This window comes from Mesoplodon mirus (assembly GCF_964341445.2).
Source record: "Mesoplodon mirus genome assembly, chromosome: 7".
Classification (NCBI taxonomy): domain Eukaryota; kingdom Metazoa; phylum Chordata; class Mammalia; order Artiodactyla; family Ziphiidae; genus Mesoplodon; species Mesoplodon mirus.
The window spans coordinates 113,906,488-113,932,522 of NC_138983.1; positions in this window are offsets into that span (position 1 = coordinate 113,906,488).

The following is a 26,035-nucleotide window of genomic DNA, read 5'->3' on the forward strand; positions in this document are numbered from 1 at the left end:
AGGAAAACATAGGCAGAACACTCTATGACATAAATCACAGCAAGATCCTTTTTGACCCACCTCCTAGAGAAATGGAAGTAAAGACAAAAATAAACACATGGGACCTAATGAAACTTCAAAGCTTTTGCACAGCAAAGGAAACCATAAACAAGACCAAAAGGCAAGCCTCAGAATGGGAGAAAATATTTGCAAATGAAGCAACTGACAAAGGATTAATCTCCAAAATTTATAAGCAGCTCAGGCAGCTCAATAACAAAAAAACAAACAACCCAATCCAAAAATGGGCAGAAGACCTAAATAGACATTTCTCCACAGAAGATATACAGACTGCCAACAAACACATGAAAGGATGCTCAACATCTTTACTCATTAGAGAAATGCAAATCAAAACTACAATGAGATATCATCTCACACCAGTCAGAATGGCCATCATCAAAAAATCTAGAAACAATAAATGCTGGAGAGGGTGTGGAAAAAAGGGAACACTCTTGCACTGCTGGTGGGAATGTGAATTGGTACAGCCACTATGGAGAACGGTATGGAGGTTCCTTAAAAAACTACAAATAGAACTACCATATGACCCAGCAATCCCACTACTGGGCATATACCCTGAGAAAACCATAATTCAAAAAGAGACATGTACCAAAATGTTCATAGCAGCCCTATTTACAATAGCCCGGAGATGGAAACAACCTAAGTGTCCATCATCGGATGAATGGATAAAGAAGATGTGGCACATCTATACAATGGAATATTACTCAGCCATAAAAAAAAATGAAATTGAGCTATTTTTAATGAGGTGGATGGACCTAGAGTCTGTCATACAGAGTGAAGTAAGTCAGAAAGAGAAAGACAAATACTGTATGCTGACACACATATATGGAATTTAAGGAAAAAAATGTCATGAAGAACATAGGGGTAAGACAGGAATAAAGACACAGACCTACTAGAGAATGGACTTGAGGATATGGGGAGGGGGAAGGGTAAGCTGTGACAAAGTGAAAGAGCGGCATGGACATATATACACTACCAAACAGAAGGTAGATTGCTAGTGGGAAGCAGCCGCATAGCACAGGGAGATCAGCTCGGTGCTTTGTGACCGCCTGGAGGGGTGGGATAGGGAGGGTGGGAGGGAGACACAAAAGGGAGGGGATATGGGAACATATGTATATATATAACTGATTTAATTTAAAAAAAAAAAAGCCATGTTGGGGACAATCTGGGAAATTTGAAAAAAAAAATGGAATCTAAGTCCTCTGACTCTAAAGTTTTTCAAGTTACTTCAGAAATATCCCTGTATTTCAGAATTTAAACAGAGATGTGAACCTCAATCAAGGAAATCACAGAGATAATTCTATCTTTCAGTAAGTAGTTGAGTAATACGATATTGGGGGCCCCTCTAAGATTTTGTGATTCTGTTGCTGTTATGTACAATTCACTGTAGCCCAACTCAATTTCTCACTATCTCAGGAAGACTGCTCAAGTTTTCAAAACCACTCATCAACTTAGCTTGTACTTTTTTCTTTGCTTGTATATCTTCCACCAAGTACAGTGCCTACCACCTAAATTTTTAATTGTAAATAATAATGATGTATTAAACCACAAGTGTTAGCTGTAATTACTATAATTATTACCACTTCGTGTTTGAAGTTTACAGAAATTAGTGCTTTCCTCTGACTGTATCTGTTGAGTGGTAGGCCTATTTGGATGCAGATTTGAATGAAAATCGGACTGACTGCAAGCCTCAGCTTCTAATCTCATTGGAATTAGTATAAAAATAAATGAACCAGTGCTAGATAATGGACTCACACATGAGAACTTGGAGACGAAATTTATCCCATAACCAGCTCTAGAAATCACCAAATATCTCTTCAGTCCACAGTTGCTGTTGCTAACCTCGGTCCTTGATGTCGGGTGGAACTCTGGAAGTCATGCTCTCTGCAGAGAGATAGATGCTACTTATCCACTCTAATGGTCAAGCGTTGCTGGTCCCGTTCCCAGATGAGGTCTCTGCAGGCCTCTGACACAATCTGTATCTGCTACCTAAGAGCTAGACTGAGTCAAGCTGGCCTTATTTCTGGAATAACAGCTTAGTAGAACTCAGTGCTCAGCTCAGCAAAACTAATCACCTACACAAACCAGCTGTCTGAGAAGTGGCTCTGGCATCTACCATTTAAAAACCTAGAGGCTACCTATGTTTTCTCTTCAGGGATCCACAACATAATAATTTATACGTTCTTTTTCTTTTATTGCTCACAGATTTAAAAAAAATAATTATACCCATCTTCTCTGTGGTAGGGTGGTAGCCAATCACCTATGCCTCAGTTATGTCAGTTTCATTAAACCTCTACATTTCTCCCTGCCCCATCTCATCCCTAGCTCCTTCATGGAAAGTTACCTTTGTAGCTTAAGGGTGATGTCAGAGAATTAAACACAAGATTAGCAACTTTCTCATTTGGCTTCCAAGTGGGAAAAACAAAATGATGGGGTAGGGATGGAGGGATGAAACAAATAAACAGTCTTTCCTGGAGCATACACTTACATTCTCCCCTAAAGATGTTTCTTACCCTCTCCACATTAGCTTATTTCCAGAAAGTTGGGAAAATGGGTAGTCTTTCAGGCATCTGTACCAGAATTTCTGTCCAGGGCTGGATTCTCCAGAAAATTAACTTTCATGTATTTAAAGGTTGTGTTGCTATATAGGTGTCATTTTCCCAGCAATATTCAAAGGTGATGCCAGTAGGCCAGTGTTTTGAATGAATTTTCAGAACACTTCTTGGTGGTAACTCTTCATGAAGACTCTATGAACCTTACACACCTCATGAGCTCATTTTTTAAAAAGTATGTTGAAAGACATTGTTAAGCTCCTCAAGGGCAGAAACCAAGTCATATTAATCATTTTATCAACAATGTATAACCCAAATCCTAGTACAAAGTTTACTTACAACAAATCTTTGCCAAATAAAAGTTGTTTAATAAATAGATTGGTAATCAGTACAAAGGAAGAGAAATATATATTTTCTTCAGAACTTTAACTTGAGTTCTGGAGTGTTTTGAAGGACACATTGATACATTTCTAAATGTAATCCCATTGGTTGCAATGTAAATTTATACCTTCATATCTAAGAGAACATTATCTGAAATATAACCAGAATTTAATAGAAAAGGTCTCCATTTTTAAATAGATGTTCAAGTTTAAGACTCTCTAAAATATTCAAGTTCACAGACAAGCTTAAATTGTAAAACAAATTGTATTTACTTGAAATTAACTATAATTAAGTTTATGGAATTCTGGATTATGGTCACTTCAAATGACCTCTATATGGACCCAAATAATCATATTATTTACAGAACTTCAGTCCTTCTGAGATATATAGAATTTTGAGGCAATACTGCTATTGTAGAGAAAGATATTCTTTGTAAGGTAATATTAAAAATACTATCTAGTTACCACATATTAAAATACACATTGATAACTCAAGAAATATTTGCAGGATAATCTTGAGAAGATAAAATTTCTGTATCTCAGATTTGTACCCAGTGAAATAAATACTGAGTACAACCTTAGGGTATTTCTGAGAAATACATCATGTTACATGCTTAGGTCCATGACTGATGCATAGAAAATTATCATTATCATTTTATATACAAAAGGATTATCATTATTTTTGTATATAAAATACTCTTTTTATATTCAGGATCTCAAAATCTAAATAACATAAATTTCTGAAAATCTGTGTTCGTCCACTATATCAGTAAATTTTCTAACTACTTTTCTTTTCTCCCAACTCTCTAGTATTCCAGAAGAAATTCATTAACCATTAGTCAAGGCTATTATATGTTTTCCAGGAAGCATATGCCTGTGATTTTACCTCCAAGAGAAAAGGAAAGAAATTGAGATGGTAAGAAGAGTCACCAGGCCCTACTTGGAAAAAAAAATAAGAATTAATACAAATTTGTAGGCCAACAGAAGTTTTTAGGTCCATTAAATTTGAGAATTACTTGTAGAAATAATCTATTTCATTTCCAACTTTTAAAAAAATGTAAATATTAAGTTCTCTGTGCCTTCTTTATCAAATATTATTCAGTAGCCATGAAATAGTCTTCCTGTACTATTTAATGTAAATGACAACACAACTGGAAATAATTCACTGAGAGAAAGCTTTTTAGCAATATTTCCTTCTCTTGAGAGTGAGCAAATTGTTTCCCCAAATATAACACTGAAGATAACCATCTTCCTGCCCTTAGTATAGATTAAAGATGTAATGTCTTGCAAAATCTTTGAGTGACCTAAGAACAGTGTTATGTAAAAAGTAAACCATTATTGAATTTTTTTTTAGCATTTAAATTTTCTGGACTAAATGCTCCAATAAAAAGGCACAGAGTGGTGGATTTGACAAAAAAAAAAAAAAAAAAAAAAAAAACTAGAATATGCTGCCTACAAGAAACCCACTTTAGGGAAAAGGGCAGAAATAAATTGAAAGTGAGGGGATGGAAAAAGATATTTCATGCAAAAGGAAATGACAAACAAGTGGGGGTTGCAATGCTCATATCAGGTAACATAGACTTTAAAACAAAGGCTATAAAGAAAGATAAAGAAGGACACTATATAATGATAAAAGGATCAATACAAGGAGAGAACTACATATATGCACTCAATATAGAAACACCCAAATACATGAAACACATACTAACAGACATAAAGCAAGAAATTGATGGAAATGCAGTAACAACCCACTCACATCAATGAAAAGGTCTTTTAGACAGAGAATCAATAAGGCAATGGAGATGCTAAATGATACAGTAGAACAGTTAAACTTAATTGATATTTTCAGGACATTACATCCAAAAAAACCAGAATACACATTATTTTCAAGTGCACATGGAACATTCTCTAGGATTGACCTTATACTAGGGCACAAAACAAACCTCAACAAATTTCAGAGTATAGAAATTATTTCAAGCATCTTTTCTGACCACAATGACATGAAACTAGAAATCAACTATAGAAAAAAAAATGAGAAAAAAAAAACCAATTACATGGAGACAAAACAACATGCTACTCAAAAAAGGATGGGTCAAAGATGAAATGAAAGGAAACATTAAAATAGCCCTTGAGCCAAATGACAATTAAAATAAGGCCATGCAAAATCTGTGGGATGCAGCAAAGCAGTTCATAGAGGGAAGTTCATAGGGATAGAGGTTTGTTTAAGAAACAAGAAAAAATATCTCAGATAAAAAATCTAATACATCACATAAAAAATGTGAAAAAGAAGAACAATCAAAATGTAAACTCAGCAGAAGAAAGGAGACAGTAAAGATTAGAGAGGAAATAAATAAAATAGAGATTAAAAAACAATAGAAAAAAAATAAACGAAACCAAGATCTGATTCTTTGAAAAGGTAAACAAAATTGACAAAGCTCTGGCCAGGTTCACCAAGAAGAAAAGAGAGAAACACAAATAAACAAAATAAGAAATGAAAAAGGAGACATGTCAACTAAAACCACAGAAATACAAAAAAAAAAAAAAGATAAGAAAATACTATGAACAATTATATGCCAACATATTTGACAGCCTAGAAGAAATGGACAACATGCAGTCCACTGAAACTGAATCATGAAGAAATAGACAATTTGAACAGACCTATCATTAGAAGTGAAATAGAATATAAACCAAACAAACAAACAAAAAACCTCCTTACATACAAAAGTCCAGGACCAGGTGGTTTCACAGGGCAATTCTACCAAACATACAAAGAAGAACTTATACTGATTCTTTTCAAACTCCTCCAGCTACCCAGGCTCTTTGGTGGGGCTAGTGGCAGACTCTGAGAGGGCTCACACCAAGGAGTATTTCCCAGAACTTCAGCAGCCAGTGGCCTTGTCCCTTGGTGAGCCACAGCTGCCCTCCACCTCTTCAGGATACCCTACAACACTAGCAGGTATCCCAGGACTCCCTGCTTCTTGAGACCCTCTGTAAAAGCTCCATGCACCATGCTGTTGAGTGCTCTGAGGAGGTAAGAGTATTCAGAGTCTAGAGAAGCTGGATTGGTGGACACTGAGCCCTCCTCCGGTAACCAGAGTTTCATAAGGATTGTGCATACAAATGGAAGAGTGAGTAAACAATTCTGTGAAAGAACCAGAGGCTACCACTGAGAAGCCTGAAGCCCTGTGTGTGAACCTTGTGGATGACAGCCTTTAGGTGCTCCAGCCATTTTTCAGGGCTGTGACTCTGAGGTGGGAGACTCAAGTTCAGGACACTGGTCCACAAGAGACCTCTCAGCACCACATAATATCAAATGGCAAAAATCTCCCAGAGATCTACATCTCAATGCCAAGACCCAGCTCCACTCAATGACCAGCAAATTATAGTGTTGGACACCCTTTGCTAAACAACTAGCAAGACAGGAACACAACCACATCCATTAGCAGAGAGGCTGCCTAAAATCATAATAAGGCCACAGACACCCAAAAAAACACCACCAGATGTAGACCTGCCCATCAGAAAGACAAGACCCAGCCTCATCCACCAGAACACAGGTACTATTCAGATCCACCAGGAAGCCTACACAACCCACTAAACCAAACTTTATCCCTGGGGGCAGACACCAAAAACAATGGGAACTATAAACCTGCAGCCTCTGAAAAGGAGACCCCAAACACAGTAAGTTAAGCAAAATGGGAACACAAAGAAACACATAGCAGATGAAGGAGTGAGGCAAAACCCCACCAGACCTAACAAATGAAGAGGAAATAGGAAGTCTACTGAAAAAGAATTCAGAGTAATGATAGTAAAGATGATCCAAAATCTTGGAAATAGACTGGAGAAAATACAGGAAACATTTAACAAGGACACAGAAGAAATAAAGAGCAAACAAAAAGTGATGAACAACACAATAAATGAAATTAAAAATTCTCTAGAAAGGAAGAAATTAAAAATTCTCTAGAAGGAATCAACAGTAGACAAACTGAGGCAGAAGAATAGAAAAATGACTTGGAAGATAAAATAGTGGAAATAACTACTGTAGAGCAGAATAAACAAAAAAAATGAAAAGAATTGAGGACAGTCTCAGAGACTTTTGGGACAACATTAAAACACATGAACAATCAAATTATAAGGGTGCCAGAAGAAGAAGAGAAAAAGAAAGGGACTGAGAAAATATTTGAAGGTATTATAGTTGAAAACTTCCCTAATATGGGAAAGGAAATAATTAATCAAGTCCAGGAAGCACAGAGAGTCCCATACAGGACAAATCCAAGGAGAAACATGACAAGACACATATTAATCAAACTATGAAAAATTAAATACAAAGAAAAAGTATTAAAAGCAGGAAGGGAAAAACAACAAATAACACACAAGGGAATCCCCATAATGTTAACAGCTAATCTTTCAGAAGAAACTCTGTAAGCAAGAAGGAAGTGACAGGACATATATAAAGTGATGAAGGAGAAAACCCTACAACAAAGATTACTCTACCCAGCAAGGATCTCATTCAGATTTAACAGATAAATTAAAAACTTTACAGACAAACAAAAAATAAGAGAATTCAGCACCACCAAACCAGCTTTACAACACATAGTAAAGGAACTTCTCCAGGCAGGAAACACAAAGGAAGTAAAAGACTTACAATAACAAACCCAAAACAATTAAGAAAATGGGAACAGGTACATACATATTGATAATTACCTTAAATGTAAATGGATTAAATGCTCCAACCAAAAGACATAGACTGGCTGAATGTATACAAAAATAAGACACATACATATGCTGTCTACAAGAGACACACATCAGACTTAGGAACACATACAGACTGAAAATCAGGGGATGGAAAAAGATATTCAATGCAACTGGAAATCAAAAGAAAGCTGGAATAGCAATTCTCATACCAAACAAAATAGACTTTAAAACAAAAAGTATTACAAGAGACAAAGAAGGACACTACATAAAGATCATGGGAACAATCCAAGAAGAAGATATAACAATTGTAAATATTTATGCATCCAACATAGGACCACCTCAATGAATAAGGCAAATATTAACAACCATAAAAGGGGAAATCAACAGTAACACAATCATAGTAGGGGACTTTAACATACCACTTTCACCAATAGACAGATCATCCATAATGAAAATAAATAAGGAAACACAAGCTTTAAATGATACATTAAACAAGATGGACTTAGTTGATATTTATAGTACATTCCATCCAAAAACAACAGAATACATATTGTTCTCAAGTGCTCATGGAACATTCTCCAGGATAGATCATATCTTGGGTCACAAATCAAGACTTGGTAAATTTAAGACAATTGAAATCATATCAAATATCTTTTCTGATCACAACACTGAAACTAGATATCAGTTACAGGAAAAAATCTGTAAAAAATACAAACACATGGAAGATAAACAATACACTACTTAATAATCAAGAGATCATGGAAGAAATCAAAGAGGAAATCAAAAAATACCTAGAAACAAATAACAATGAAAACATGATGAACCAAAACCTATGGGATACAGCAAAAGCAGTTCTAAGAGGGATGTGTATAGCAATAGAATCCTACGTTTAAAAAGAAGAAATAACTCAAATACACAGCCTAACCTTACACCTAAAGCAATTAGAGAAAGAAGAACAAAAAAACCCCAAAGTTAGCAGAAGGAAAGAAATCATAAAGATTAGATGATAAATAAATGAAAAAGAATGAAGAAATCGATAGCCAAGATCAATAAAACTAAAAGTTGCTTCTTTAAGAAGATAAACAAAATTGATAAACCATTAGCCAGGCTCATCAAGAAAAAAAAAGGTAGAAGACTCAAATCAATAGAATTAGAAATGAAAAAGGAGAAGTAACAACTGACACTGCAGAAATACAAAAGATCATGAGAGATTACTACAAGCAATTCTATGCCAATTAAATGAACAACATGGAAGAAATGGACAAATTCTTAGAAATGCACAACTTTCCGAGACTGAACTAGGAAAAAATAAAAAATATGAACAGATCAATCACAAGCACTCAAATTGAAACTGTGATTAACAATCTTACAACAAATAAAAGCCAAGGACCAGGTGGCTTCACAGACAAATTCTATCAAACATTTAGAGGAGAACCAGCACCTATATTTCTCAAACTCTTCCAAAATAAAAAAGAGGGAGGAACACTCCCAACTCATTCTATGAGGCCACTATCACCCTGATACCAAAACCAGAGAAAGATGTCACAAAGAATGAAAACTACAAGCCTATCAAACTGATGAACATAGAAGCAAAAATCCTCAACAAAATACTAGTAAACAGAATCCAAGAGTACATTAAAAGGATCATGCACCATGATCAAATGGGGTTTATCCCAGGAATGCAAGGATTCTTCAATATATGCAAATCAATCAATGTGATACACCATAATAACAAGCTGAAGGAGAAAACCCATATGATTATCTCAATAGATGCAGAGAAAGCTTTTGACAAAACTCAACACCCATTTATGATAAAAACCCTGCAGAAAGTAGGCATAGAGGGAACTTTCCACAACATAATAAAGGTCATATATGACAAATCCACAGCGAACATAACCCTCAATGGTGAAAAACTGAAACCATTTACAGTAAGATCAGGAGAAACAAGACAAGGTTGCCCACTCTCACCACTATTATTCAACACAGTTTTGGAGGTTTTAGCCATAGCAATCAGAGAAAAAAAAGAAATAAAAGGAATCCAAATCGGAAAAGAAGAAGTAAAGCTGTCACTGTTTCCAAATGACATGATGCTATACATAGAGTGTCCTAAAGATGCTACCAGAAAACTTCTAGAGCTAATCAATGAATTTGGTAAAGTAGCAGGATACAAAATTAATGCACAGAAATCTCTTGCATTCCTTTACCCTAATGATGAAAAATCTGAAAGTGAAAATAAGAAAATACTCTTATTTACCACTGCAGCAAAAAGAATAATATATCTAGGAATAAACCTACCTAAGGAGACAAAAGACCTGTACTCAGAAAACTATAAGACACTGATGAAAGTAATTAAAGATGATACAAATAAATGGAGAATTATACCATGTTCTTGGACTGGAAAAATCAACATTGTGCAAATGAATCTACTACCCAAAGCAATCTACATATTCAAGGCAATACCTGTCAAACTACCATTGGCATTTTTCACAGAAGTAGAACAAAAAATTTCACAATTTGTATGGAAACACAAAAGAACCCGAATAGCCAAAGCATCTTGAGAAAGAAGAACAGAGCTGGATGAATCAGGCTCCCTGGCTTCAGACTATACTACAAAGCTTCAGTAATCAAGACAGTATGGTACTGGAACAAAAACAGATATATAGATCAATGGAACAGGGTAGAAAGCCCAGAGATAAACCCATGCACATATGGTCACCTTATCTTTGATAAAGGAGGCAAGAATATACAGTGGAGAAAAGACAGTCCCTTCAGTAAGTGCTGTTGGGAAAACTGGGCAGTTACATGTAAAAGAATGAAGTTAGAACAGTCCCTAACACCATATACAAAAATGAACTCAAAATGGATTAAAAACCTAAATGTAGGGCCAGACACTATAAAACTCTTAGAGGAAAACATAGGCAGAACACTCTGACATAAATCACAGCAAGATCCTTTTTGACCCACCTCCTAGAGAAATGGGAATATAAACAAAAATAAACTAATGGGACCTAATGAAACTTCAAAACTTTTGCACAGTAAAGGAAACCATAAACAAGACTAATTTACAACCCTCAGAATGGGAGAAAATATTTGCAAATGAAGCCACTGACATTAGATTAATCTCCAAAATTTACAAGCAGTTCATGCAGCTCAATAACAAAAAAACAAACAACCCAATCCAAAAATGGGCAGAAAACTTAAAAGACATTTCTCCATAGAAGATATAGAGATTGCCAACAAACACATGAAAGCATGCTCAACAGCATTAATCATTACAGCAATGCAAATCAAAACTACAATGAGATATCATCTCACCCCAGTCAGAATGGCCATCATCAAAAAGTCTAGAAGCAATAAATGCTGGAGAGGGTGTGGAGAAAAGGGAACACTCTTGCACTGTTGATGGGAATATAAATTGATACAGCCACTATGGAGAACAGTATGGATGTTCCTTAAAAATCTAAAAATTGAACTACCGTATGACCCAGCAATCCCACTCCTGGGCCTATACTCTGAGAAAACCATAATTCAAAAAGAGACATGTACCAAAATGTTCATTGCAGCTCTATTTACAATAGCCAGGACAAGGAAGCACCCTAAGTGTCCATCAACAGATGAATGGATAAAGAAGAAGTGGCACATATATTCAATGGAATATTACTCAGTCATAAACAGAATTGAAATTGAGTTATTTGTAGTGAGGTGGATGGACCTAGAGTGTGTCATACAGAGTGAAGTAAGTCAGAGAGAGAAAAACAAATACCATGTGCTAAGACATATATATGGAATCTAAAAAAAAAATGGTCATGAAGAATCTAGCAGCAACATGGGAATAAAGACACTGGCCTACTACAAACTGGACTTGAAGATAGGGGCAGTGCCATTGGTAAGCTGGGATAAAGTGAGAGAGTGGTATGGACATATATACACTACCAAACGTAAAATATATAGTTAGTGGGAAGCAGTCCCATAGCATATGGAGATCAGTTTGGTGCTCTGTGACCACGTAGTGGGGTGGGATAGGGATGGTGGGAGGGAGGGAGATGCAAGAGGGAAAAGATATGGGGACATATGTATTTGTATAACTGATTCACTTTGTTATAAACAGAAACTAACACACCACTGTAAAGCAATTATATTCCAATAAAGATTTTTTTAAGACATATAAACAGTTATCTTGAGAGATGAGAAACAAATTACATAAGCCTTTCTGTTGCCTCAGGTTACTGCATTGGAAGAGTTTCTAAGCCATGATGTAGGGAATATGTGAACAGTGGAGCCTAACACTTAGTACAAAATTTATCTAAATATGGATCATAGATCTAAATGTGAAATGTAAAACTATAAAAGTTAGAATAAAATATTAGGAGAATATATTCACTATCTGGGGTTATCCAAATAGTTTTTAGACCTGACACCAAATATATGATTCATAAAAGAAAACATAGTAAATTGGATTTCATAAAAATTAAAAATTTTTCCTCTGTGAAAGTTACAGTTAGAGAATAAAAAACAAGTAAAACCCTGGAGCACACTGAGCAAAAGGGGAATATAGTTGGAAAACATATATTCAAAATAGGAGTTGCATTCCAAAACTATAAACAATTATCAAAAATCAACAAGAAGGAAACAAATGACTGAATTAAAAATGCACAGACATTTTAGCAGAGATAACAGAGATCACAAATAAATACATAAAAATCTATTCAGCTTCAGTATCCTAAAAGGAAATCCAAATTGAAATTCTGATTTGATACCTCTATGCACTTATTAATTATTTTAGTAAATTGAATCCAACAATATACCAAAAGAATAATACATCATGACCTAGAGAAATATATCACTTAAAGATTGCTTACACATTTGAAAATCAACCAGTGTAACTAATGATATTAACTAATAAAATAGAAAACTTATGGTTATCTCAATAGACAAAGAAAAATAATTGACAAAATCCATTACCTACTGCTAATAAAAATTCTCATAAACTAGGAATGGAAGTCAACATCCTTCACTTGCTAACAGGCATCATACTTAATGTTAGTAGACTGAAAGTTTTCTCTCTAAATTGGGAAAAAGACAAGAATATCTTTTCTCCTCACTATTCTTCAAACTGTACTACATGTTCTACCCAAGTAAATATAGAAATTGTGTGGGGGAGAAGCATCCAAATTGGAAAGGAAAAGTAAAATCATATTAATTTGCCTGTGGCATGATTATCGCTATAGAAAATGTAATGGAAACTTCAGGAAAACCAGTAGATCTCATAAGTAAATTTACAAAGGTTGTAGGATAAAAGATCGATAGAAAAACGGAATCAATCATATTTCCATATGCTAGTAATGAACAATCAGAAAGTAGAGCTAAAAAAGTAAAAATCAAATCATAGACTAGTAGAAAATATTTTGCAAATAATATATCTAATAAAGGATAAATCCTTGGCAAAAATGTAGAGATGTGGAAAAACTAAAACAATCATACACTGTTGGTAGAAATGTTAAATAGCATAATCAATTTGGAAAACAAAGTCTTTCAGAAAGGCAATTCCATAAAGTCTAATCATATACCTAACATATAATTCAGTCATTCCACTCCTTGGATTAGGCAAAGAAAAGCAAATGAATTTGTACATACAACAGCTTGCACAACAAATGTTCATAGCAGCTTTATTTGCATCATCACAAAATGAAAACAGCCCAAATGACTGTCGACAGTTGAATGGATAAATATGTTGTGGTGTATACTGATAGTGGAATACTATATGACAATAAAAAAGAATGAGCTATTGACATACGCAACAACATGGATGAATCTCACAATAAATATGGTAAGTGGGAGAAGCTGGGCAAAACAAGGAATGTGCTGTATGACCCCTAATATATAAACTTCTAGAAAATACAACCTATTCTATAGCTTCACAAAGTAAACTAGTAGTTGCCCAGAGATGCAGGGACGGGATTGGATAGGTAGGGAGGGACTAGAGGAAATGTTACAAAGTGGCATGAAAAAAATTTGGCATAGATATGGAGATGTTGATTGTAGGAAAAATTTCATGGGGGAATACAAAAATCAAAATTATTAAATTGTACACTTTAAATATGTGCAGTTAATTATATGTCAGTTGTATATCAATAAAGCTGCTAAATATTTAAAACGAAAGTATAAAGGAGTGATAAAAGGAAATAGAAATTCAAAGCTGAATGATAAAATTTCTGTGGAGAATAATAATGTACTCTTGCTTTTATTATTTTTTTCCTAGTCTTTCTACAAGCATTATTTTCTAACTTAATGTAATATGGCTCTACCCTGTTTGTTTGATTTTTTTTAATTCAAGGGACAAATACATTTTTATGTGTGAAAAAACTGAAAACACCACATTCCTTGAAATGTCCTGTTCCACAGTTATAGGTATTCAAAATTAATTTATTGTATGAATAAATAAGATCAATAGGCTGAAAATCATAAAATCCAGTTTCAGATACTAGTTCTAACACCAGCTGATTATGCTAATTCAGACGATACATAAGTCCTTAATGGAAGTCTGTGGTTTTCAAAAAATAAAAGTATTGTGCCAGAACAGTATTATTCAAACAATAGATTCCAATGTATTAGTAGGTTGTGAAATCAACTTATGAGGCAAAGAATGGTGTAAAAAATATAACAATAGAATAAATATCAATGCATTGCTTATGAAATAAGTACTTGTTTCATGAAGCTCTAATTTCAGATTTTAATATAAATATATCTATATAGAGGGATGCAATATAAAACATATTTCTTAATATAACCATAGCTTAAAATGTTGAAATTTTGAAATCTAAATAATTTGGAGGCCTTTACTTATACCTCTAATAACTGTGGTGTGTTAAATTTAGTTAAACAATAGACATAAAATGAGATTCAGGTAAGATGATTCATATGAACTTTTCTAGCTCATTATTACTCATGCTAGAAAATTAGTCAGAACTATCTTTTTTTGAAATACATAATGTTTGAAAAAATACTCTCTACTCAGATAATAGTATTTCCTGATAGTTTTCTGAGCAGTGACTTAGAGTCCAGATGAAAAATGCTGAAAAGGATACCAGAGGGTAATATAAATATCTTAAGAGTGACTTTGTTTTATAACTAAAAAATGTGGCATCCACCTTAGAGACATTTTCCACTGTGCTTAAGTTTAACCCTTTAATGAGATTCTCACTCTGAAAAAGAAAAATCCAGATCAATGAATAAAATGACAAAATGTCCCTCTTTTTGTATATAATTTCTTTGGGAAAAGTAATAAATATGTAATATAAATTTTTAGAATTTAAAACTAATGAGAATAAAATAAGCCCAATGAGTTAAATTCTATAAATAATTATTGCTTTAAAGATTGTAAAAGTAATATTTTTAAATGAAATATAAAAAGTATAGGAAAACAATAAAAAGAAAAAAGTTCTAAAACCATTTGAAAACTAGTAAAAATATATAAACTTTAATAAATTCATTATGTTGTAGATAGTGAGTCCTTACTTCTTAAGCAAAGTTTCAAATATATATGTCTCTGCATTAGCAGACTTCCACTTTTTCCAACATGAGTAGCTCATGGGCCAAGATCTTGGAGCTATGTTTGTTAGGTTGAATCAAAACAGTAAAAATAAAAGCAAAGAGTGTGTTGGTGGTAACTGAATATTCCAGGGCTACTTAGACAAATATGTGGAGAGAATTTAGAGGCCAAGTAAGTGGGTAAATAAAAATACAGATAGACCTAGCTTTCATTTGAAGGCATGCTTAGAGGAATGAATCATGGATGAAGGTCAGGCCTCAGTACATCTCTCTATGGTGGACCACAGGCACAAATAGAAAAGTCAAAGGCTCATCTTCCCAGGAGAATTGGAGAGAAGCTGCAAGGAGATAATGAGTGGAATTTCAGACTGCCTGGGTTGGCATGCTGTCACTAAGGAGAGATAAGAATAAGACAATCTTACCAGTGACAGCTGGATTAGCAGCCATTAGGTCCACTGAGCTGCTGCATTTCAGGACACAAGATTTCTTCCAGGAGTGAGTACAAGGCTAAACCACAAGTGTCATCCATAAGACTCAGGATTTCAGATCATTCTCAGATGGCTGACTGCTCACTGGGAGAGTTCACAGGTATCTGGGTTTTGGTGGAGAGGATCTATGGGCTGTGGGGCATCATTTCACTCTGAAGTATTTTTCTCCCTGCTCTCTCCTTTGAAGAGGAGGCCTGGCCTTAAGGATATGCTATAATTCATCCTTTGGGATCCAAAACTGAACCTAGATGAAAGTCATGTGCACAGAAAAAAGCAAAAGTGCCAGCTCTCACAAGCTGAGTTGAAAAGCTTTCTCTCTCCCCTGGGATAGAACATGGACAAAGAGAAACAACACTGGAAATAAAGAACTCAATGAGCAGCTAGGAAACACTCAAAATCAGTGTTGAAACAGCAGTTATGATATTGTTGATTAATTTTATAATTATACACTTATATGGAATATACTTATATGAAATATGGAATGTAATTGTATTGAATAATGGGTGAGAAAATAGGCTTCAGAGTCAGACAGGTCTAGGTTCCAGTTATGTTTTTTTACTTATTAACTTGATAATGTTTATGATACTGCTTAATTATCAATAAAAATGGTAAGAAGAAAAAACTACAAAAAAAACCCCATCTCACAGTGTTGCTTCAAGGATTTAATAAAACAATGTATATAACAATAATTTATACAAAGTATCATGGGGGAGGGGCTGGCTGAATCGAAACTTTGACTGCTTTATAAGTGCCAGAACCTATGATTGCTAACACACTAAATAATTAATTTAATTTAATCATATTAAAACCAAAGTAAATAGATTCATATCAGTTCAATGGTGCCACAGATGCTGTCATTCAGACACAGTTTAAAAATGAATTTGAATTAGCCTCCAAAAGGTTACTAAATACAACCTCCATAAGTGTCTAATTCATTACCATAGTGTGGAGTTACTTGTTTATTTACCCATACAAGTGTGATTTTTTCCTTTAGAAGTATATGATTCTTTTTTTTTATTTAACATCTTTATTGCAGAGTATATGATTCTTGAACATAACAGGAAGAAGACATTTGCCACATCAGCAGCACAAGCAATCACAGTCAGCAGGTACCTAAAGTTACTGTATTTTCCTCGTTCAACTCATATTACAATATGATGAGGTCATTTAAAAAGTAATAAATTCAAAGTGAGAGATATTTTATAGTAGATATAGTAACTATAGTTTGGGGGATTAAAAATATGCTGCAATCCATAAGACCATCTCTGTAGTGTTGTATGTTCTTTTTTTAACATTGTATTAGTCCAAGATGTACAACATAATCATTTGATATTTGTGTATATTGTGAAATGATTACCACAATAAGTTTAGTTAACATCCTTCACTGCATATAGTTACAATGTTTTTCTTGTAATGAGAACTTTTAAGATCAACTCTCATTAAGTATACTTCAATAAAAAAGTAAAATTTTTTAAAAAGACAGAAAAGTGATCTATTCTCTGGTCAACTTTCAAATACAATACAGTATTATTAACTTTAGTCCTCATGCTGTACCTTACATCCCCAGAACTTATTACTAGAAGTTTTTATTTTTTGACCACCTTTGCCCATGTCCCACCACACCCATAGTGGTGTACATTCTGATGCCACAGAGACACTATACCACATCCATGATCACAGGTCATTCTTACAACCCAGTAAGGCTGTAAGATGAGCTTCAAACTTCCCTTCATTCTGAATATTTATGTGCCCCAAACTTAGCCTCTTAAAAGAAGAGCCTCTTAAGAGGATGAAGAAGGACAACTTAAGGAAATAGGTTAAGAGTTTATAACTTATTGATTTAAAGACAAAATAAATATTAAACCCTGTTTTGGCAGAATCATGTATTAGGTTTCTTGAATGCCTACTGTGTAAAATAGTCATAGGCCCTACACTCAAAACAGTATCTGAGTGGCTGTATTAGCAAAGGACAATGAATTACAACAGAGACACAAAATTATTCCATATCCTGGCAAAAGGCCCACTAGGACTGCGTAGCTGGTCTGTTTTAACAGCAGACATCTTCCCCTGAATCTTGGACGTGTAACTGTATATCGTGTATAAAAAAATTGCTGTTCATGACATAAATTCCTGCCATCTCCCTTAGTTTTAAACTAAGATTTTTATGTTTTTATTGTGGTAAAATACACATACCATAAAATTTACCATTTTTAACCTTTTGAAAATATATATTTCATTGACATTTATTATATTCACAATTTTGTGCAACCATTTCTGCTACCTTGTTCCAGAACATTATCATCACCCCAAAAGTTAACTCCCTACTCAATAAGAAGTCAATCCCTATTCCTTTCTTCCCTCAGCCCCTGGTAAGCACTAATCTGTTTTCTGTCTCTATGCATTTGCATATTCTGGATATGTCATGTAAATAAAATCATACAATCTGTGGCCTTTCACTTAGATTAATATTTTCATTTTCACCCTTGTTTGTGTGGCTTAATAATATTTCATTATGGGTAGGTCACATTGTGTTTATCCATTAATCAATTGAAGGACATTTGCATTGTTTCCATCTTTTGGCTATTGTGTATAATACTGCCATGAACATTTGTGTACAAGTATTTTTTGACTAACCTGTTATAACTTTATAATTTTAAGGCTTCCCTTCAACTTATATACCAAGACTAAACTCTTCTTTCAGTGTGATTTTTTGGTGTTGTCCAGTTTTTGCATGCATTTCCAGACTTTTCTCTCACCTCTCTTCCTTTTATGCAGACCCCTCCTCCCAACTCTTATACACAGCCCATGATCAAGGCTGCCACACATCTCAAAGATCAGGCTTTGCCACTGCCCAAAATGTCCTCATCAACCTGTTGAACACTTACTAATTACTAATTTTCTGGCTTTTCAAGAAGCAATTCAGGCATCACCTCCTACCAGAAGCCTTTCCAGGTCTCCTTCTTTGCTTGGTCCTGTGCATCTAATCTATGTACTTCAATCAATAGGTCGATTACGATCTACTACAAACATTTATGTGAATATAGGTTTCTCTGTTACACCATGAGCTCCAGTGTAATATAAATTATGTGTGATACGTCTGTGAATCCCAGCAGAGAGTCTGACCACATAGTGGATAATTCATAAAAGTTTTATAAGTAAATATATTAACTGTATAAATGAATGAACAGTGTGTGCATTCTATGGAGCAAGAGGAGAGGTGAGTCCTTTATAGTTGTTTAATCTTGTTTTTAAGCAGTATTTGCCTTTTGTCTCTCCTATGCCTCTCTGCCTCAGACAGTCAATTAATCTTTCAAGCTAAATGTACTAGAAATCTTTCCTTTTTAGCAATATTTCAGTAAACAGAATAAATATAAAACCAGTGAAGATATATATGTTAAATTGGTACTTTATAGAAACTACCTATATATCAGGAGAATGTTACAAGTTTGAAAATATTTACCCACATTTATTTAATGGAGAATTCTCATTCAAATCCACAGGTACTCTTGTGGATTTTAGAACTAATCTTAAATTAGTTCTAAAATGAATGGAAAATACTTCTATCAATTTAAAATAGTTTATTGTCTAAATTCCTGTTCTGGCAGCTTCTTGACAGAAATATTATTTTCCCATATTTAGAGCAGAAGTTACTGCTATGCTTATGGAGTATCTTACATTGTAAACCTTTGATTTATCTCAATTGTGGCCTCTTTTTTTTTTTGAGAAACTAACACCCAATGCAAAGCCTAATCAAGTCTTCAATTTCTCTTTCACTCACAATTCTCCCTCATTAAAAATTGTATCACCTCCAACTTTGGCTTATCACAGGATTATTTTTTAATTTTCATTTTAAACCCAAAGAATCTATGCTACTAAAAACGTAATGGAAACTTAAGTTGAAAAACTTTGATATATAAAACATAGTAGTTCCACAAAGTGAATAATACTGCAGTAAATCTATATTATCATAAATCATAAATCATAAATGAAACAATGACTTAAGCAGTAAGTTTGGAGATGGAGGGCAAATGCAGTTCTTTTTTTACATATTATTATTTTATCCTATTAATTCAGACTGAGGTAAAGCTAAGGCAAAATACCTCCACCATAGGTGACAATATTGATAGAGTACTCGTTATCTGATTCAATCATTAACTAAACTCAGGTAAAACACCCAAGTAGAGTGTGAAAATGGAAATATTTTGAAGTTGACAAGGAGAAAATAAGATTTATCAAAAATTTATACAGAAAAAACAAAATTTCTAAATATTGTAATATCATGCATATATCTAAAACTTAATTATGCTTGAGAAATATCTGGAAATTTCAACAAGCTCTATGAATTAAGTGTAGGTTATAATTATAAAATATATTCTATAGCTTCCTGGGCAGTATATTTTCTGTTATTATCTATATAAAGAAAAATATTTTTTTTTCATTCCAGGTCTGAAATTCCAGGGTGTACACTTTCAATGAGAATTTAGTATCTATTCATGTTACAAAGTTTTAATTTTTAGATACTAAGCTAGTAAATCTCTCCATGTCTAAATTACTTTGACAGATTAATCTTGGCATCCATTTTTTGAAAAAAGAGCACTGTTAAAACTACCAGATAGGGGCTTCCCTGTTGGTGCAGTGGTTGAGTGTCCACCTGCCGATGCAGGGGACACGGGTTCGTGCCCCGCCCTGGGAAGATCCCACATGCCGCGGAGCGGCTGGGCCAGTGAGCCATGGCTGCTGAGCCTGCACGTCCGGAGCCTGTGCTCCACAATGGGAGAGGCCACAACAGTGAGAGGCCCGCATATCACAAAAACAAACAAACAAACAAAAAACTACCAGATATATTTCAAAGCTACGAAGAAGTGAAAATTGATTCTGTCTTGCTTACCCTAATTAAGACTGAGGAGGGTCAGGGAATGAAAAGAAAAGAAAATAGCAAATGCATTTTAATTATTACAAAAGACATATGAAATAATTTATTGAGAATCCAATGACATAAAACTGTTTATAAATTATTCCCCAAGACATCATTTTTAAACATAAATGCAATTGTTCAAGCTGTTAATTGCTGGCCTCCTTCCTAAGGTTGAGCTAATAGAGAATTTGTTTTATTTTGTTTTTTATTCAGGACTTCCATTCAGGAAAGGCATGGAACTGTAGGCTCTACTCTATTTTGGGGACCCTGCCATACCTGTGCATTGTTTGCATCTAGACAAGGAAGAAATTCTCCAAGACAAATGTGTCCCTGTAAATGAGTCAAGTAAAAAGTGGCTTTTTCCTCATTTGTCAAGAGTTTATTGCATCAATCCTAAAAGTGTTTTTTTGTCTGATTTAAGTAGGAAAATTTTTGATTAACAAGATCCAAAAAGGACAAACTGACAAAGAACTAAATTCCACTATTTTCAGAAAATATATATTTTACCATACACAATACTATGAGCCAATAAAATACTCACTATTTAAAAATAGAGATGTTAGAAGTCAAAGATTGGAACACTGTAAACTAAGCCACATAAAATATAGAGAATTTACAACCAAATTTTTACTATATCTACAAAAAAATAAGTATCTTTTAAACATTACTAAGGAAAACAGATTTGAATAAAGTCCAGGGTAAGAAAACTAAATAATTAAAACTTGACTGTTCTTCCCAACTTAATTTATAAACACAATTTTGTTAATTATCCTAGTGTTTTTTTTTCTTTTTCTAATTAAAAAATCTTAGAATGGCCAGAAATATTATTCCTATAATGATCAGTAAGAATTCCTTGCCCTTTCAGCTAAACTAGATCATAAATTTAGAAAAACAAAAGCAAGCATATTAAACAATAAAATTTCAAAAATACCTTCAAAAATGTGGATGAATTTCTGTTTTGGGGTATGAAATAAACTATTTTAAGTATACCATAATGGAATATAAAATAATAAATGGAAGATAATAACAATGTGAAATATTGACCAGCTTGGAACATATATATTTTTTAATCTCTTTAAAAATAAATAAATAAAATTAAAGGCAAATGAAATATGGTCATGTATGTTTTAGTTAGTATAAATGTTAATTAATGTGCAAAATATATACCAAACAACACCAAGACTTCTTTCAAATCATTAAAAATTTATGAATACTCAAAAGAAGAATTGTCATTGTGCATCAGTATTTAACCCATGGAAAAATACAAATAGCCAATTAAGTTGTAAAACATTCAGCCTCACTAGTAATCCAAGAACATTCATCATAGTCATAATGAGGTTTTATTTTTTTATCAATTTCACAAAGATTAAAAATTTAATATCCAATTAGGGGAAATGAGCACTCTATATAAGGCTGATAAGAATATAAATTTGGTTGAAAATGTGGAGTAATATATCGTTGTTTCTATCCCTATTTTTATCTATGGATAGATATTTAGGAGTCTTAAAATTGCTCATACTCTTTGACCCAATGTTTCTACTTTTTGGAATTAAGCAGTAGGAAATAGCCAGAGATATAAATAAAGAATTATGGAAAAAGAACTCATCACAATGCTGTAAAACACCAAAAATTAAACTAAACCTAAATGTTCAATACTGGCATCATAATTTATGATATTTCTATACAAATAAATATCCATTAAATAATAATTTCAAATAAATATAAGAATTCCAAACAGGATAAATTGTCCATGCCACTATGTTATATAACAATTTTAAGATATTGTGTTTTAAATATACTAAGATAATAATTTTATAAACATTATAAAATAAAAATACCAAGAAACTATATCCATTTCTGAATAATAATCATTGTTGAAAAGCTTATGTGTGATTTTTGTTTTCTTCTTTGTACTTTTATGCAATTAAAATTCAGAGATTATCAGATTGGATAAAAGCCTTTTCTATAAGAAACTCAAGGATCACATTAACTGGTCTCAATACTTATTTAAACCTACAATAATCGAGACAGTGTGGTATTAACATAAGGATCATTGGAAAAGAAGAGAGAAACCAGGAATAGACTCATAACATACATGATTACCTGACTTTCAATAATGATTCTAGGGTAATTCATTAAGAAAATGATTGCTTTGTTAAATAAACAACACCAGAACTATTTTGCATATATGTGTCAAAAAATAATAATAATTTTACCTATACCTTCTACCAAAAAAAAATTGAGTTTTAATTGGATTATATCCCTAATGTAAAATAAAACTATAAAATTACCACAAGAAAACATAGGAGAAAAACTTTGTGAAACTTTAGCTTTGAAAACTTTGTACAACTTAGTTTAAGTAAAAATTTTTAGGACAGAAATATATGATACATAAAATTTAACAATTGATAAAATTGGACAAACAAATGAAAAACCTTGTTTTCAGAATGACAGACTTCAGAAAAGAAATGACAAGCTGGAGAATTGGTGAAATTATTTCAAATGTCTTGTATCCAGAAAAATGTTGTATAAAGAACTCTTGCAACTCAATAATGAGAAAAGAATTCACAAAACTTGTGAAAAATTTTTAACAGATCCTTCACACAGAAACATACACAAAGGATGGAAAATTAACACATGAAAGATGTTCAAATTCTAAGTCATTAGAGGAATACATAAAGCCACATTGAGATACCTCTACAACTGGCTAAATGAAAAAGACTGACAACATCAATTGCTGGTAAAGAGATGCAGCAACTAGAATTCTCATACATCGCTAATGGGAATGCACTCTAGAGAAGCTTACCAGATTCTTATGAAATTAAACATACACTTACATGACTTAGAAATGCTACTTCTAGGTATCAGAAAAAAATGAAAACATATGCAATACCTTTACAGTTGACCCTTGAAGAACACAGGTTTGAACCGAGTTTCTCCACTTATAAGTGAATTTTTTTGATAGTAAATACTATAGTACTACATGATTCAAGGTTGTTTGGATCCAGGAATACAGAAACTTGGATAGGAGGGCCGACTATAAATTGAACATGAATTTTCCACTGAGCAGAGGGTCAGCTCCTCTAATCGCAGCATTGTTCAAGGGTCAACTGTACTTGAATATTCAAAGCAGGTTTATTCATAATAGCCAAAATGTGGAAACAATCTAAATTTCTATCAGCTGGTGATGCATAAACAAATTATGGTGCATCCATACAATGGACTATGACAGCCTTAAAAAGAAATAACTACCTATATATGCAAGAACTTTGGTAATTCTCATAAGCATTACACTAAATGAAAACTACCAGAAACAAAAGACCACATACAAATGAATCAATTTATATGGCATTCTAGAAAAGCAGAACTATAGAAACAGAAGTCACATCAGTGGTTGCCAGAAGGAGAGGTATGGTCAGGAGACTGTCTGCAAAATGGCATAAGGGGACTTTGTGTGTGATGGAAATATTCTACATTTCAATTGTAGTAGTGGATACATGACTGTACAGATTTGTCAACTTCATCAAAATCTATATAGAAAAAGTGTGTATTGTATATTAAATCTCAATTAATCTGACTTAAAAAGATAAATTTAGATTCTCATAATAATCTCTAATAGTTATGTTGATACAGTAGTAGTGAACATTTATCAAATTACAATTTACAAATATACTTTCACATAATCATCTTGTTGGATACTTATCACTGTGAGAGAGGTAATATTATTATGATCATTTTTAAAATTATGGATATTAAATGTTAGGTGATTTTAGGTGATGTTTTTCTAAAGCATAATGATTGGTATGTGGGATAGCTAGGGCTCGGATGCAGCCTGAGATTCACTCAGAAGGATAAAGTGGGCAGAGAGTAAATTTTGAGTCATACGTATATGAGTTCATATCTTGTAACTCTTTCTAAAATATATGGAAATTGGGAAATATATATATATATATCAAGCCTTGCTTGCTTAAAAATGTTGATCATCGGTATTACAATGATAACCTTTTCAAAGTGTCTAGTACAATACCTAACACATATTAGGTATTCTTCTTGTTATTCCTTCCCTCACTTTTCCATTATATTGTTATTCTATTAACCTCTCCTGAACAGGCACTGTCTCTTAATAGCATTACCACCTCCTAAATCATCCAAGTCAAGAGTCCTGGAGACATAAAGTCTTTACCTCCCAGTACCATTCTTTTGATAGTGAGCCTTGCAACTTTCTTCCTAAATAAGTCTTGAATTCTTCCTACCTCACCCTTAGTCTCCACACCTCCCTAGTTAGAGCTGTCTTTTATTTTCATTTAAGTGTTCTGAAACTTCTTCCTACCTAGCCTTCCAGACTCTAAACTGCTCTCTACATTCCTACCAGAGTGAGCACAAATCTGATCATTATTCTCGTACTAGCTTCCTTTATTAGCTCCTTGTGTACTGGCAGCAGGTATTGTAAACTCAATAGCATATGAAGCACTTCATGATCTGATCTTAGCCTTTTCCCCTGGTCTCCACTCCCAATCCCACTCCTCCAATGTCCAGTCCCACAGAACTTCTTATAGTTTACCACAGTAACACTTGCTTATCCCAATGCCGTCTTTATCCTGAGAAACTCCTTCCTTCCTTACCTTCTGGGCTAAATCATTCCTGCTCTTTATTTACAAATATTTTCTCCTCCAGGGAGTCTTCTCTGATTAAATAAAACTCTGTAAGTTTTACCCTTTCTCTGGGTTCACATAACTTCCTAGGCACAATGCTTTCATGTAATTTATGACCTTGTGTTATCATTATTTACCTTCACATTTATCTACACCATTGACAATGAATGTCTTGAGGGACTAAATTGTTCTTATAGAACAAGCTCCTAGAACAATACATGAAGTAAGCATATACTGAATGAATAAATCTAAGCGTGTATTGACTGAATAAATTAGTAATATATGGCCTTCTATTTGCCATCTCCAAGTTTATTTGGCAAAAATGAAGCTTGTGCACCCAAAAGTTTCCACATTGTCTATTTTCCCAACAATTTAGGAAAAAAATATGATGATATTTCCCCTTTATATATCCAAATACTTTAGTAATTCTCAATTTCCAAGGAAGGGGATCATAACGTAGTAAACATAAAATTAAACTTGATGTCAAGAGACCTGTTACTAGTTCTAACTCTGAAAGTAACTAACTAACTAACTGAGTAATTCTAATAGCTTCTCTATGTTTCAGTTTTTTCATAAACTAACGGATAATCTCTGATGTTTATTCTAATTCCAAAGTGCAGCTTTTCCCTCTATGCTCTACTTTTGTAAAATCTAATAACTTTGTTCCCTGTTATATAGTTTTAACTTCTCTACTTTCCTTTCTAGCCTACAATTTGTGTGTGTAGAAATCCTAGTTATCTAAGATATAAAACAT